At 40.7% G+C, this 17,047-nt stretch overlaps 1 long non-coding RNA gene across 6 annotated transcripts in view; it reads right to left on the bottom strand.

The window, feature by feature from the left end:
- The window catches only part of LOC107310124, a 33,709-nt gene extending 27,661 nt beyond the window's left edge, over positions 1–6,048 (bottom strand). For 3 of the 6 annotated variants that reach the window (XR_004306210.1, XR_004306212.1, XR_004306213.1), the window contains exon 1: positions 5,458–6,048. This is a non-coding gene — a long non-coding RNA (uncharacterized LOC107310124). The remainder of the gene's footprint in view (positions 1–5,457) is intronic. The other 3 variants (XR_004306211.1, XR_001553490.2, XR_004306209.1) reach the window with 2 other exon arrangements.
- Positions 6,049–17,047: the final 10,999 nt, after the last annotated feature.

Genomic DNA, 17,047 nt, shown 5'->3' with positions numbered 1-17,047 from the left:
TCACAGTCTGGAAAACAGATCTCTCCTACTTTGCAAGGACAGTTGTTGCTCCCTGTCTTTTGTTAACTGTGGGGTTATTTATCACACCAATGCAGGATTTGCAGATAATGTTGGAAAGGGTGATATAATACCCTGCAAAACCTCATGGCCCATAATCTTTTCCGGTGACTTACTGGAAATTATTCTAAAATTAAGTCCTTAACTCTGCAAGAAAGCTCTCTGGAACCCAAGCTGCTCTCATGCATCTCTTCAAATTTCATTGAATTAAAAAAATGATGGTGGAAATCAAAGAAGTTATTCTTATGTAGGGTGATTTCCAGTAAGAGTATTGCTATTAAAAACTTCTGCATTTCAAACCAGCAGCTGTGGTCCTGAACTTACTTCCCACTGATATTCCATGCTCAGAAGCGTTCATGCTAGGATGGAAGTTAGAGGGCATGGTGGTGATGGGGTAGCGATTGGACTAGAGGATCTTTTCCAACCTTAATGATTCTGTGATTCCATGATGCTAAGATGGGTGTGTCTTTAGACGAGAGGCTGTAGAGGAAGCCACACTGCATGCCAGCAATGGTTTTATTCCCAGAAGCGATGCTGAGAACAGCAAGTTAAAAGACTGAGCAAGGGAAGCCAAGGTAGCAACTTCCAGAGCCCCTGAAGGCAACTGGCAATTGCTCAAAGCGCTCAAGGAGATTTACGCACCTAATTTCCCACTCTCACATTAAGCCTGCCTCCAAATAGGCTGAAAAAAAACAAACCCGCAGGAGCAAGATTGGTGTGAATTTCTATTATTTATCTTCAAGGGCTGTTCTCAGAAAGCCTAATTATGACCACCTAAATGCCAGGACATTTAATCGCTGCATTGCAGTACCCCAAGGGTGCCTAACTAGCACATATCCCCGGCATCAACAGCAGGCAAGAGAAAGGCTCAGGTACCACATGGGAAATATTTAACCTCCCTTGATCTAAGTATGAAACTGTTGGATGTTCATATTTGGATACATTCTGCTTTGTATTACTCGGGAATTGCACAGAGCCAAAAGGATGGGCTGATGTTGGCCCTGCTCAGTGCCTTGGAGCCAGTGTCAGAGGGGTGAGCTCCAGAGGTTTCCTAAAGCACCCCACCTCCTCCTTACCAGCACAGATACAATACATGAAAACATGGATGTACATAATGATGCAGACTTTAGTTACCTGAAATGTTAAGGAGATCTGCAGGTTTTTCCTGAGACACCACATTAATTAGGGAGGCCTTTGTTCATAGAATCAGAGAATAGCTTGGGTGGGAACGGACCTCAAGGATCACCTAGTTGGATAGTGAGCCTTGCTCACACTGAGCAAGGCTTCCTCCTGCTCTGAGCAGAAGCTGAGCAATAAATTCACTAACGAAGAGCCTGTTGCAGAGCACAGGTTTCTGCAGCACATATCTGGGTCTCAGCTCACTCCCTTGCCATGGCCCTGCCGCAGGTGCTGCTGGGCAGTGTGAGCTCCTAGCAGAGACAGCAGCACCTGCACGGCTCAAGAGCTCCAGTCTGGTTTCCAAAGTGTCTCTGGTGGGACTGGCAATGATTTTACATTAGCAGCTAAACTAGTTTCAGGACCAGCGGAGGGCAATATTGCTTTGGCGTCCTGTAATAGGAGGGCCCAGACAACAGCTCTGGTGCAAGGCAAAGTCCTTGCTTTGGGCACAGACTGACACTTTTCGCTCTAAAACAGCAGCCCCCAGGAGGTACGGCCTTCTGAGCACCATCACCATCCCGGGAAATGCTTGGCTCCGCTGACACCAGCTTGCTGTACAAACTGATGCTTTTGTGCTATGACCCAGAACAGTGCACAGGGAACAAATAACAGGGGTGGAAGCAGCTCCAGAATAAAATAGTTCTGTATGCACCAGCTGCAGTCCCCATACAGTCTCACCACAGAACAGCAGTGCCACATCCTCTTTACAGTTTACCCCGTCCTTACTGTAAGGGGACTTACCACAAAAGGAACCATATTGAGGACTCTTCCTCTCACGGCTTTTGTTATTTTCCTCATTACGAATTTGACTCAGCACTGAAAATTTTCCCACTTCTGCATTTAGCACGAGTCCAAGTCTGACTAAATTTAGAAAAGAGGTCAAAAAAGGGACACGTAGACTGTATTTTGTGGAAATAACATCTGCTTCATGCAGGACCTGACGTGCTTCTTCTGGCCAGAGTGAGGGATAAAAAGGAAAAGTATAAGCAGTGGAAGCACTGCTTAGAAGCAGTTTATTTAGATACATTGTGCAGAAGAGACAGGCAAAGGAGCATATACTCCCTCCGATAAATAAAAGTGAGACCTGGCCTCCCCAGACATGGAGAAGGCTGAGATTCTTAATGAGTTCTTTTTCCCTTGGTCTTCATCACACATCTTGTGTCCCTGAAGCAGGGGACAATCCTTCCCAGAGTAAGACTGGAATAGTTTAAGTGGAAGTTTGAGACAATATCATGAGTTTGAATGTGTCTTTGGGGCCAGATGGCAAGCATTCCTGGGTTCTGAAGGAACTGGCTGGTGTGGTTGCCAAGCTACTCTGTCATATTTGAAAAATCATGGCTGTCAGCTGAAGTCCCTGAGGACTGAAAAAGAGAAACATAATTCCCATATTCAAGAAAGGGAGAAATAAAGACATGGAGAACTAAAGGCTGGTGAGCCTCAGCTCTGTGCCTGGGAAGATTGTGAAGCAGATACTTCTGGAAGAGATGTTAAGGCACATGCAAGATGAGGAGGTGATCCAAGACAGCCAGCACAGCTTTGCCAAGGGCAGATCATGCCTGACTGATCTGGTGGCCTTCTACAATTGACTGACAATCAATTGTTAAGGCACATGAGGGATGAGCAGGTTACCTGAGATACTCAGCATGGCTTTACCAAGGGAAGGTTGTGCCTGACCAATCTGGTGACCTTCTATGATGGAGTGATGACACTGGTGGACAAAGAGAAGGCAATCAGTGTCATCTACCTGGACTTGTACAAGGCCTTTGACATGGTTCCCCACCACATCCTTATCTCTAAATTGGAGGGGAATCAACTTTTTATGTTGGTAGGCAGTGATAGGACAGTGGGGAACGGTTTTAAGCTCACGGAGGGAAAGTTTAGGTTGGATGTCAGAGGGAAGATCTTTACAGAGAGATTGTTGAGGTGCTTCAGCAGGCTGCCCAGAGAGGCTGAAGATGCACTGTTGCTGGAGGTGTTCAAGACCAGGCTGGATACCGCCCTGGGCAACCTGGACGAGGACCAGATCTGGACGTTGGTGGCCCTGCCTGTGGCAGGAGGATTGGAACTTGATGATCCTTGGGGTCCCTTCCAACTCAAGCCATTCTATTATTCTACAACAACATCACTGGATGGAGGAAGGGCAACTGATGCCATCTATCTGGACTTGTGCAGATTTAAGGTTCCCTCCAGCCTAAGCCATTCTATGATCTCATGGGATAAAACTATTTACTAGGATAGAGAAAAGGAAAATAGTTATAACTGTATATATATATGTATATATAAAATATGTATATAAGCTTGTATAACAAGTGTTGCATAAGCAATTGCTCACCAACCCCTGACTAGCCCACAGTGAGCAGAAGAGGGCCATGTGAACTCCCACCCCCTTCAAAACTCCCCTTGCATGATAGTATATGGCATGGAACATCCCTCTGGCCAGTTAAGTCAGCTGTCCTAATTCAGTCCACCTCCCAGCCCTTTGTTAGTATAAGCTGAGAAACTGGAACTGCCTTGCCTCTGTATAACACTGCTTAACAGTATCTATAAACCTCAGTATGTATGTGTTCAATCTCATATTTTGGTGGAGCAGAATTTATTTATACAGCACAGAAAAAGACAGAAGATGGGAACTGAATACTGGGAACCCTTAACACGGATTTGGGGTACTTTTTGCATGAGAGAATCATCTATGTTATTTATAGTTAATTATTAATGATAGGACAGCAGCAAATGACTCAGTGAAGGCCAAGTAGTTTCTCAAAGGAAACTGATTGATTGATGATATCTCCACTTCATCTTTAACATGTGACTGTAAAGCTCATTCCATAACAAATCAGTCTTTCTCAAAGAGTTTTGATGTTAGAAATATTATCCAAAATATCAGTAAAGATCTAAAATCTTTAATCACCAGATAAGTCCCTTGGAAACCTAAAATCAATCCAGGCTTTCAACTCTTTTTTGTTTTGTGATTCTACCAGGGACACAGTAGGGCCATAAGGCTTCAGCAGTTTTTCAGTCCCTCACTGCAATACTCTGACACAAGGAGCACCATATGATTGCATTACAGACATGAACCATGTTTGTGGTTGCAGAAGAAAGAACTTTGTTGAAAAGCCTTCACTTTATTTAGCAATGAGAGGCACTGGGATGACTGCTCAGTGGTACCAGCCTTCAAGCATGCTTACTGTATGTATGAGGACTTGCATCTCTGAACAAAGTGGGGAGTGCAGAGGAACTATACAGTTATATGACTGTTGGAACACTACAGAATACAAGCATGTGTTTGTCTTGCTGTACTGAAACATGACAGTAACTCCATGCCTGTCCATCCACGTAAGCTCACATACTTGGAAACAGCCAGGTTGAGCACACAGGTATGAGTCTGCAGGGCTAGTTTAACTCCTCTGTAAAAAGCTGAGAAGGAAAATATTATTCTCTTCTATTACATTTACTATAGCATTACCAAAAATATTGAATTAGGACTTTATTTAGATAGAATTATTAATTGTCATATGGGCTTCCAACTCATTATATCAGTGCATCCAATTATCTTCAATTCACAATCCAGTTGGCTTATAACAGATGATCACAAGGACTTCATTATATATCCTCAGATTCTCTCTTGAGATGTCTGTATTCCCCAGACAAAGGTGACTTTAGCCAAAGAATTGCTGAATTTGTACTGCTGAGATAATCACAGAGGGTTTACTAAGAACAGTAACTCTCATTTCTGTAAGGATGGCGCAGGCTTTTCAACAGTGAGCAAAATACAAGCACATTTCTAATCCTGCCTCAGGAAAAGGAAAAGGAAAGGACAGAGGTGGATTGGAGCCAAAGTTCTGTCACTGCCTCTTCTTACAGAGGACAGAGGTGATGCTTCTGGGAAGGGTCCTTAACCCAATACATACTGGGTCTACCTACCTTGCCCTCTCCATCCTGACTTTCCAGGAGTAAGGAGCATGGAGCACAACTGGGCTGTTCTGCTGTGCTCGGTGACCTAGAGCTATTATAAACAGGAAGGGATTTGGAAAGGCCATCAATACACTCATCAGCTATACTAATCATTCCTGAGCAATCTTCTCCAACCAGATCCTAACCCCAACAATGAAGAAGTCAGTATCTTCCTAGATGACCTACAATACTGTCTCATAGCTGTTGCTTTCAAACATTTCCTAATATAGACTACACATCTAATATACACTACGAACATAGACTACTTACCGCTTGTTGACTGTTTATTTTTGTCCTGTTTTAGGTTTTTTCCTGCCCTCTTCACCAGTTACGCTTTTAAAGATGGTTTATGTGCTTGCTTCAGTTCCTCTCTTCTTTAGACAGAACAAACCAAGTTCCTTTAATCATGCCATAGAGCCAAAACAGGGAACAAGCTCACTTCAGCTTCATGGGCTCAGTGTTCAAAACTAGACACTTTTCTCTGCACTGAGCAGAGGGAGAAAACATCACATGTATGTCAGACAAAGAGCTCTTTTTTATATACAGATTTGTCCAATGTTTACCTTTTTGCTGTAACCCGTATCCTTAACCTCAAGATCTTCTCCATAGCTTTGTGTTTTATCAGTGACTCCAAGTTTTGTGGGTTCTGGAGTGCAGATTTTCCTTGATGAGTGTGGAGTTTTTCCTTACAACCCTGCAGAGTATTTTGTTCTCATCCTCTTCTCTGAGACACCAGTATAGTCTGTGTCCCAATTCTGACTTTCAAAGTGTTGGAGTTCCCTCAGCTTGTGGTCTTCTGCAAATTTCGCAAGTGTTCTTTATTTCATCAGCAATGTGGCTGTTGAAATTTATTCTGAACAAATATTCAACAACTAAATATTACCAGGTTTGCGACAGACCTCTGGGTCATTATCCCCTGAAACATGCTCCAGTTTGGCAAAGAACCACTATCAACCACTCCTGCTGTTTTTCAGAATGGTTTTGAACTCCCTTATCTAGACTATATTTCCCTTATGTACTCAAGGGGATTCAGTAAGTAGCCATGACAAAAGACTCCCCAGTGCTGTGATTTATGGACTCTGTTCCTTCTTCCCTAATCCCTAAGTCCTGTTATCCTGTCATAGAAGGAAATTAGGCTGGTTTAATGCAATTTGTACTTGACAAATCCAATTTGTCCTTGCAGCTAGTTTGATTATTTGTTCTATAAGTCTCTTCCTTTCCCTGCTTTCCAAAGATAAGCATTATATTTATCATTTTCCAGGCTTATCCCGTGTAACTTATCTGTCACACATTTCCATACTTGTTTTCATCCCCAGCTCATTATGTAGGTGAGATTTGGTCAGCATCTCCTCAGCACTCTTTTAAACTGCTTTGAAATGAGAGTGATCAATAGCTCCATAAGAGCTTTGGAGGTCTCCCTCCAATAGTTAGTGCTAACAGTTCTTATTTCGGAGTAAATACTGCAGATAAGCAGCACAGTTGCCTCAGTCTCCACAAACACCGTCTCCACCATCAGCTTGTCAGCCCTGCTTTGGTTAGCCACAACCAGCAGTAGTCTGGGGTACTTCCATTTCTCAACCCAAAGAGCCACAAACTCAATATTTCAAAGTCATCTTGGCCATTCTCCTTTAAGCAGTGACTGGAATTCCTAATCACCAAAGGCATGAAAAGTTGAATGGCTTTCCCTCTGAAAGCATCAGTTTGATACTGACGGAATATTCTGTGGCAATATTAAAAACATCCAGGTAAATTGCAAGCGCAAATATTTTAGAAATGTAAACCTGGTGATTTGCTTTATGTTGGAGAGAGAAGTGAGCATGGCATGCAGTTGCACAATCTGTGCGACCCGCTGTAGGAATCAATTCTGCAGAACAATCCACGTGGGCCGTTGTCAATATTTATTTATTTATTTTGCCTTCTCTCCAAATAGCGCTCAATCGTTTGCTCAATATTTCAAATGATGTGCCAAATCACTCTTCCACTATTTTTTTTGTGGGTGTGAGTAGACCTGGATGGTATTTTGATTTGTTTTGACTGTAAATCAAAGCAAACGTTCTTGATTTAAAACAGAGCTTCTACTTATGAGAGGCATGTCTTCAAGATGATGAAGTTGAGCTAGAACTGAGCATTAATCATTTCATTCCTCTGTGACACAAATGCATCCCTGTTATGCCTGTCTCTTCAATGGGTACTAAATGTTCAAATTCATATAGTTTTCTTCCCCTCCACACCTTCCCCAAAGATTTATTTTTACATTATTTTTTTTGACAGGAGAAGGGGAAGCTATCAACTGTGTTTCTTGAAAACCTGTAGAATCCAAAAGACTGTACATTTATTCTGGCTTGTTCTACAGTTACTGTTCCAATAGCTCATCAGCGGGTGTCAGATCCTTAATTACATTTCACCTTCATAAAGTCATAGAATCATAGAATCACCAAGGTTGGAAAAGACCTAAAAGATCATCCAGTCCAACTGTTCACCTATTACCACGCATTATCATACATGTCCCACTAGCTCCCATTTGACAACTTGACGAGGTATCCCAATGGTCTTGGGAACAGAATCAGAATGAAAATTTTTGATGTGGATGCATGTAAGCAACATTACTGTCTTTCACCAGGGCAAAATGGAGGCAATCCCCTATCCTAGGCACTGGCACTAGCAAACCTACAGCTGCATAAAGAACAGCAAGAACAGTCACCACATTGATTCTCTCAACCCTTACTGGAGCACCACAGGGGCTCAGCAACCTGCATATGAATCAGGTCCTATGGCCTGTAACCCTGACAGAGTTCCAAACATAAGGAGACCCTTGCACTTGCACTGATCACTGCAAGCAATACATTGTTATCTGACACACAGAAAGCTACATCCATTTATTTGTTTGTTTTTAATTCTAAGCGTATCCACATTTTTTTTTTAACCTGCAACTTTATGTGATTTTGTAAATAATTTTTTAAAAAAAAATCTAAGACAATAGATTAACATTTAGAAATTATCAATAGATATTTTACAGTTTTGAGAAGCTTAGTAATTTGTTCTATCTGCTTCTACAGGTAGCTTTAAATAAAAATTACCTAGGAGCTGAATAATGACTTTATAATCAATAATGACTCCTTGGAAAATACCTGTGACTCAGAGATGTTTCAGTGGAAATATTATCATACATGAAGCAAAGAGATTGCGTTTGTTCTCGCTAAAAAGGCACTGTCTCAGAAATACCAGTTGTCCAAATGGCGCGGGCGGTGATCACAGAGAAAAAGAGAATCTTAGACAGCCAAACTTAGCTAGGAAAGAAGAGAGACAGTACCAGAACAAAAATGAAAGATGTGAGGAATTAAATATGTTCCACACAAATCCTGTATTTCAAAGGTGGAAAAAGTCCTCACACCTCGGACCTCTGCTTCACGTTAGTGAGGAACGACTGAGGGATATAACCTGTCAGTTTCAGAAAAGATAATTTCTATCCTTTTATCAGATTATAATTTCATTTTTACAGAACAGCCAAATTCTTCAAATTCCTCTGTGATGACAAAATACATTTCTGTTTAGCTGAATCATGCAGAACAATCCCAATATGTCTTCTTTCCAGGGCTGGTTTTTGCAGCCAGTGCTTTTATGGGACTTAGATGAGTTTTTGGTGATTCATAGTACTTAAACTGCTCGAGAGCACTTTTTCAATTGGAAAATTCACTTGAAGTAAATGCATCATCAGCATGATTGTCCATGCGTGAAAGAACTACAAGCAAAACAATGAGCACCATTTTTTAAAACCTACGCTTAAACCAAGAAAAACAGTTATCATGAACTATTAAAAGACCTTATTTTTCAGTTTCACGAATCTCTCATGGAAAACATGGGCTATCCTTGTCTTTGCATCTCTTATGCTGAGAATCCTAAATTGCAAATGAAAAAAATATAATGCGCACATTGTTTTAGAGTCGTTAACACGATACATAGAGACATAAATTATATTATCTTCAACAGATTTAGCTGCTACTGATTTAGCCTTATTCTAACAGAAACCTTTTCTAGGAAGAATCTTACACTGCTCTTTTTAGAATGCTAAATTAACTGCTGTTTTATTTCTTAAGGATTAATGGAAGATGCTCTGCTATCTGCCAAGCACACAGTGGATTTGAAGAACATGTCATATGCTTATGTGAAAGCAGACTTCTGCATTCTTGACATTTATCTGAAGAAAAAAACCATGGGAGTACTGTGTGTTCATGTGCCTATATGGCATTTTCACAGATGATTGGATAGTGGTACTTCCAAAACATTTTTACTTCAAATACCATCAGTACAATCTTTCACTTTTAATCCATCTTGTCAGTGTTTATTTATTTATTCACTTAAATAGATTTATACGGTGCTTTAAAAAGGTCTAACCACAAATGTGTGCTTTTGATATATAGGAAAATACAGTCCGACCAGTGAACACAGGCGTAAAAACAGCTGCCCATATTAAATCAGAGAACAGTCACCTCAAACCAAAATGAAAACTACTCCATGCTCCAGACAGCCATTCAGACAGCCTGCACTGATCAAGACCACTATAACAATTTGAGAAGGTGACTTCAAATTGCACGTGCCTTTGAAAAAGAAGCCCAGAAAATGCCAGCTTTGAGCACTCCCTGTCCAATCCCCACTGTCCTCCTTCCCTCTCCATGTCTGTCAAGGACTGAAGATGGGTGCGTCTGCTCTGACAGTTGGAGGAGCCTGTCCATTTCACCTTAGTGTGGTGCAGACCTAATGTGATGGCTCCTTTACAGTATCATTTCTTTCTGGCCAAAAATGAAGGAATATGTGCTCATGATGCACTCTGGGCAAAGTCTGGGGGCAACTGTATGCTCTCAGACCTGAAAAGATGACTTTGTTGAGGCAGTTGCCACCTGTTGACCTGCTTGTTACATGATGGCCAGAGGACTGAAAGGCATCTCCAGCAGATTTGGGTATCACTGTTAGAAAAACACTGCTCCACAACTGACAACAAAGCTGTGGCCTGCCACAGCAAAACAGTCACCTTGAGGCTGGCATTATAATCATCCATCTCAAGCATCACACTGAGAGGACAAGGACCCAGTTGTCCTTGCATGCAGCCTCGCTGTAGAAGTTGGCTCATCCTGACCATGGCTTCCCCACCTTAGCTGGGTATCTCACCAGTAGCTGGTGAGTTTGGTTTCACTCCTGCCAAAATCCAAGTGACAGAAACTGAAGGTTAGGTAACATTGACAGGTTAGATGAGAGTCTGTGCAGATTCACTTGCCAAAGCAGCTCGCTTGGTGAACCTGAACAGAAATACAGGTGTTTCCACTACAGGTGGCACAGATGGATGCTGTGTGTTCTCAGGCTTGTCTACACGCATTGACTGCCTGCATTATTTTCCCCCTATTTTTTTTCCCATGAGATAAAAAGCGATACTTTTAACAGTATGAGAAAGCTTTGTTTCAAAGCTGTTTCTCATAGCTGCTTAGCCCTTGGTTATATGACTTGTCTAAACCACATAGAACCATTTTGATCTTCTGAAAGTGCTGTAGGAAATTATTCCCAGGAAAATGCCTACAGGCCCCTGAAAGGATGAGTTCAGTCCTTTGCCCTTAGATACACTGTAATTTTCTATTCCTCATCCCCTTGATTCAGAAATTAATCATCTTCTTCAGTTGACATTGCTCCTGACATTAGAAGTGCTACGAAAAATCAGAATACACACATCTACTTCGTGTCCCTCTCCTTCTCTCCATGACATGATTAACAACTTTCTACCTGGAAGTCAGACACAAGACGTTTGTCCAAAGAAAACCTGAGAACAGACAGGAAGAGAGACAGTGATGCTGTTTAACAAGACATCTTTGCTTAAGAAGACATGGGAAGTAAATATGTGATGTAATTTGCAATGTGATAACCAAGATAAAGCACTATTTTAGCCCTAAATGACCTTGCATGATACATGCACACATCAGCACAAACTCAAATCCAATTTTGCTGTAGTTGTCCAAATCCTAGAGCTTCACAGGGCTGTAGAACACTCATACGGTCATACAACAACACTTTAAATAACCTTTCTGTTTTTAAATGTCCATGACACCTAACTGGGGCAACCTGAGGTTGTAAATATCCTTAAAAGTGGTAACGTACAGTCTTATAAGTATTCATTTAATAATTATACTTTAGTTTTCTCTTGTGTAAGTTCCTTTATTGATCGTTTTCAAGCTAAGGATTATCATGGTAATGCACAAAAAAAAGCCCTGCATCAAATAATCATTTTAGTATTGTCATCAGAAAATATGTTTTCTTTCACAAAACTAATACAAACCTAGTTTTTAACGTCTGTTCCAAATGAATTCTGTTGTTACTACAATACGTTTCAAGTTTTGTTTCAAAGAAGCACAAAATATTTACTTTTTATTAAATTAAGAGAAGAGACTGCAGGCCTTGGGAGGGGCAATCCAACTTCCTTAGAAACTCATAGAAGCAGAAGTAGCTAACTGGCATCTCACAGATGGGTGAAGTATGTATTTAGAAAAAAAAAGCAAGGAGTAAAACTGCAAAATTAAAGACACTCAGTCCAATTTCAACACTCCAAAAGATTGGGATAAATATTTTCTTTTTTAGAAAACACATAGAGAATCTAGTTTTGGCAAGGACATATCAAAACTAATTTCCTTCTCCTACAGTGTACCATGAATAGGAAGGCACCCTAGACCGCACCCTTTGCATTTCTGTGTGCCTTCTCTGATTATAGTCCCAGTGGCAAATGAAATTCAAATATACACAAGAGGTACACCTGGGACACTTCGTTGTGTGGTATGACATGGAAAGTCCCAACAGTGTAATTGGAGGTGCTCACTGGGGGCGTGCAGTGGATGCTGGAAGAGCTTATCCTGATGATAGGCAGCTGGCTGCCCCAAGACGCTGATCCTGCTGCTCAAGGAAGCACTGGTACATAGGCAATTATTGGTAACCTCACGTATAGAACATTTCAAATGTTTCTATCTGATGAAAATATGTTAAAGCTATTTCCGTTAAATATATAGAGGGTAAATACATTTTCTAGAGAATCAGCTTCTAATATGTACTTTTCTAAAGCTGTACGTAGGCAACAAAATGAATTTCAGAATTTGTGAGGATCTGGCAGTTTCCATTTAGCATATGTGCAGCTGGATAACCTTTTAGATTCCTAAAATTAATTTAGAAAGAAAACACTAAACGATATTGAAATTTTCTTCATAGCTAACTAACCAATGACCCCCTAAAAGCACAGTTTAGAGTTCAGGGAAGTCCACGTGACTCTGGAATAACAGTGAGTATTTAAAGTTCATACTTCTTAGGCTGCTCAGTAACCAAGGCTGACAGTGAATGACTGACAACTGTCAATCACTGAGATTTGATTGATTTGAAATTCTCCTTCTCTGGAGATATTTAAGACCCGCCTGGACGCCTACATGTGTGACGTGGTGTAGGGAACCTGCTTTGGCAGGGGGGTTGGACTCGATGATCTCTAGAGGTCCCTTCCAACCCCTACAGTTCTGTGATTCTGTGAGATACCAGAGCAACCCAAAAGCTTCTGTTTCTGGTACTTCAGTATTAGAGATGATGTAGGTGCAAGCTAATGAAGAAAATAACACTTGCGCCCCTGCCATAATGTTGTGATTTTTTTCTGAGTGAACTTCAGATATAATCAGGATTTTATTACTTATGCTGATGGCAGATATGATACTCCCCTAAAATAGCTATTCCTTCTGCTGCTCCAGATTCAGGGGAAAAAAATCATACAACACAAGAGGAGGTGCAGAAGAAAGACTAACTTTTCCATCACAGAAACTATAATGTCTTTGTTGAAAAGAGGTGTTCTTGAAGCTGCTGGTAGCAACTTGTAGCCAGTAACCTTTGTTGGCCCAAGAGCAATGATGCTGAGATAGACCTGAGTACAACATTCAATACTAAGTTTTTGAAGCAGTCAGAACCCGTAAGGTAAGGCTTACAACATCTTATTTTGTACTGCTAATATTTGACCTTCTTATCACTAGGCAAGAAGCACGACTTTGAACCACGAGGTACCAAAAGTTAAAAGCCCATACAACTCTGAAACAGGTCACGAACAACTGAAAAGAATACGTATCTTATTGAAATCACTTCTTCAACGAAGAGTTTTCATCTGCAATCTCACACTTGAATTATTCCAGTTCGGAGAGATGCACCGCTCTCTGCTAAAATCTTTAAAATTACACTCCAATTATACTCCAGTTTAACACCGAATCCTGTCTCTTAAATAATGAAAATACTTTATGGTTGGCCTAGAAATTCATTTAGGGATTAGTGAACCCTGTTTTGCCTAACGTGAATGATTTGCCTCACTTTTGTCCACTCAGAAGTAATTTTATCTTAACACTAATGAAACCAAAGAGTTTAACTTTTGTCACTTAACAGAATCTATTCAGTACGTAATTCTGGCAAGTGCAGTGACTTATAACTCAGGATTTAAAACCCATATTAAGCCTTATTCTTTCTGCTCATTACCATTCTCAGCTTATACCCTTCAGCTCAGGAAAACGTAGATGAAGATGCTACTAACAGTTTTAATTCAATCAGTATTCTAATATTTCACCAAAGTAATTTCAAATGGAATTATATTCAACCTCTTTTCAATATCTGGTAAGATTTATTTCATTAAGGATTTCTGCGGCATCTGTGATGTACTCATCGTGTTTCAAAATCAGTGTTTTACTTGAAAGCTGCTGTTTCCTGAGGCTTGGTTTGTAGTTATTTTGGTCTCTTTCACAAGATCGCAAGAAGGATCTTGACAGTATGGGGAGATGGGAAGAGAGAAACATCTTGAAATTCAGCTGAGGTAAAAGAAGGTCCTACACCCAGGGAGGAATAACCACATGTATCAGTATAGGTTAGAGGCTGATGTGGGAGAGAAGTGAGGAGAAGGACCTGGGTGTCCTGGTAGACAGCAGGCTGGCCATGAGCCAGCAGTGTGCCCTTGTGGCCAAGAAGGTCAATGGGATGCTGGGGGGCATTAATAAGAGCATGGCCAGCAGGCCAAAGGAGGTGATTTCCCATCTCTACTCTGCCACATCTGTAAGGCCATATCTGGAGTACAGTGCTCATTTCGGGGCTCTTCAGTTCAAGAGAGACGTGGGGCTACAGAAGAGAGTCCGGTGATGGGTTACTAAACTGATGAAATGATGAACTGAAGCTCCACTCCTCTGAGGAAAGGCTGAGGGAACTGGGCTTGTTCAGCCTGGAGAAGGCTTGGGGGGAGCTGATCAATGTCCATAAGGATCCGAATGGCAGGTGGCAAGAGGAAGGTTCCAGACTTATTTCACTGTTTCCTAGCATTAGGATGAGAGGAAATGGGAGCAAACCAGAACACAGAAGGCTCCCTCTGAACATAAGGCTTCATTTCTGTGCTGTGTAGGTGATGGAGCACTGCACAGGTTGCCCAGAGGCTGTAGAGTCTTTTTCTCTGTGGATATTCAAAAGCTGCCTGCACACAATCCTCAGTAATGTGCTGTAGGGGATGCTGCTGAGCAGGGTTTGGGCCTGTTCTCCAAAGGCCCCTTTCTACCTCAAGCAATCTGCTATTCGGTGATTCTGCAATTAGTGCACGTTCTGTCTAATAGGAGCTGAATCCCAAAACCTGTGTAAGCATTCTGAGAAAAAATGCCAGAAAACCTGCTGTTACTTTAAGAATAAACTAAGAGATTCCTAAACTGTACATTTCATATGAGAAACATGTAAGTATTGTATGTATGTATAAAAGTAATACTAACCATTCACAAGTATCCAATGAAAACAAAGACAATATCATAATAATCTATTTATAAAACTAATTTCTAATAACTCTAGTCATTTTTTTTCTGTGTTGAAATGAAAAGATCTCCCATTAAAGTATTACTATTCATCACATTGCTGGAAAGAGAGATAAAAAAAATGCAAGCAGATGATTAAAAAAAGCAAGAGGATAAATGAGAGGCAAGGACACCTTTTTCCAAGAGTATCTCAGTGTACATCACGGTAACTTTATTCTGTGTTCTGCACTGATTTTATTGTAGCTGCCCACTCATTGTTTTCAAGTAATCACCTTCCTTAAGCTAACTTTATTTAGGACTAGTTCTATGAATTCGGTAACTTCATCTAGTTTAGAAAGATGGGGATTTTTTATTTATTTATTTATTTATTTTGCAATCATGAAATAGTCTTAAAACAAATGAAATTTCATTCACTGAATGGTAGCTGTTCAAGGAGCTAACTTTTAAATTGCTGTAGTCAGTGGTAACAGATGGAAACACTGTCCCCTTGTGGATAGGAATATGAGGAAAGTGATATCGTATCCTGCTGATAGCAACGATAACCTTAGGCATTGGGAGCTTCCTTAAGAAATTAAATAGAATTCTGCCTTTTATACTGCTTATAAATAATAATAATAATAAAAGAATGCACAAAATATCTGGAGGTCCTTTTAATTTAAATTGGTTGGCCTGACAGACAACACAGGGTAAATGTAACATCTACGATATTATATTATTGATGATATAATAATATGATATAATAATAATGATATTATGTTGATATTATCAACATAAATGAGCTAATGTAACATCTCTGATAATACCATCAGCCCACGCAGTCATCTAAACCTCACTGCTCTAGGCAGCTGCAGTGTTGCCCTCATCTGAAGAAGGCTGTTTTGTGAAAAACATATTCAGAGTAGAGAACTGGAGAGGGCTTCAGTGACCAGAGGGGTATTGATTCATAGCTGACTGGAGACATAGCTGTTGTTTCAAATGTTAAATTAGCCATAAATGCTACACATTGTCCATACGCATCATCATCTCTGATCCATAAGAACTACCAGAAGATTCTAGAACTTCATCATAGCTCAGATCTGGGATAATCAACAGCAACTTCAAATTTCTGCATGAGGAAGCAGAACTTTCTAGAACTGCTTAGAAATCAGGGGACATTTCTCATATGAAGCATCCTGGTTTACAAATTCAGTCCTTCCCTGCAGCAGTCAGTCAGTCATAGCTTCCCTAACCAGCTCATCATGTTATGTCTTCATCAAGATTTGCCTCTTGATTATCTCAACTGAATGAGTGCTCTGAAATGCCAGTAGAAACCTCGTAATTCGCAGCTCAGACATATTCATGGTCACTGTGCATCTATTCCTTCCCTTATCCTTTTGTTTAATTACCTGTTTTCTTCTCCTAATTGTTTAATCCGTGACAGACAGTAATGCTATTCCCTCTGAGCCTTCAGTCTGTTGAAGTAAGCAGCTTCACTGTACAGGAAGAGCTCCTCAAATGCTTCCAGAAAATGAATGTTTCTAGTCTTATTAATGCACAGTATTTCTCTATCCCCAATGGAAATACTTTGACTGATACATTCTTTGGCAGTAGTGGGTTTTCTTACACTGTAATGTCTCACAGATATCCTGAGAAGACCAGCTAACTCACTAGATGACCTCATTCTTTGTTTCTACTGATTATTCCCCAATTTATAGCAGATTTTTAGAATTATTATTATTATTGTGTTGTTTTTTTCCCCCCGTCAACGAAGGAAGCTGCACTGATTTAGAAACAAGTTACTGTTATCCTTCAGAAATCTGCCACCACAAAGTCGTAAAGGTTTGTGGCTAACCAGTTTCATACTGAAGTGCAGGTTTGTAGGTGGCTGAGAGGGGAGTGATGGGGCCATCTGATAAGAAGACTTCCCAAACTGTGCTAAGTAGAACTTCCAGAGTTGTTCTCCACACAGAAGGTGTTAAATCTGCTGTCCACACAGCTCACCGTGACAGTCAATTACAAACGAGAAAAAGAGGAAATTCTTTAAGCTCATTTCCTCTGCC

The sequence above is a fragment of the Coturnix japonica genome, chromosome 2, assembly GCF_001577835.2.
Source record: "Coturnix japonica isolate 7356 chromosome 2, Coturnix japonica 2.1, whole genome shotgun sequence".
NCBI classification, from domain to species: domain Eukaryota; kingdom Metazoa; phylum Chordata; class Aves; order Galliformes; family Phasianidae; genus Coturnix; species Coturnix japonica.
The sequence above is the reverse complement of the archived record's forward strand: the minus strand, read 5'-3'. Positions and strand labels throughout refer to the sequence as shown.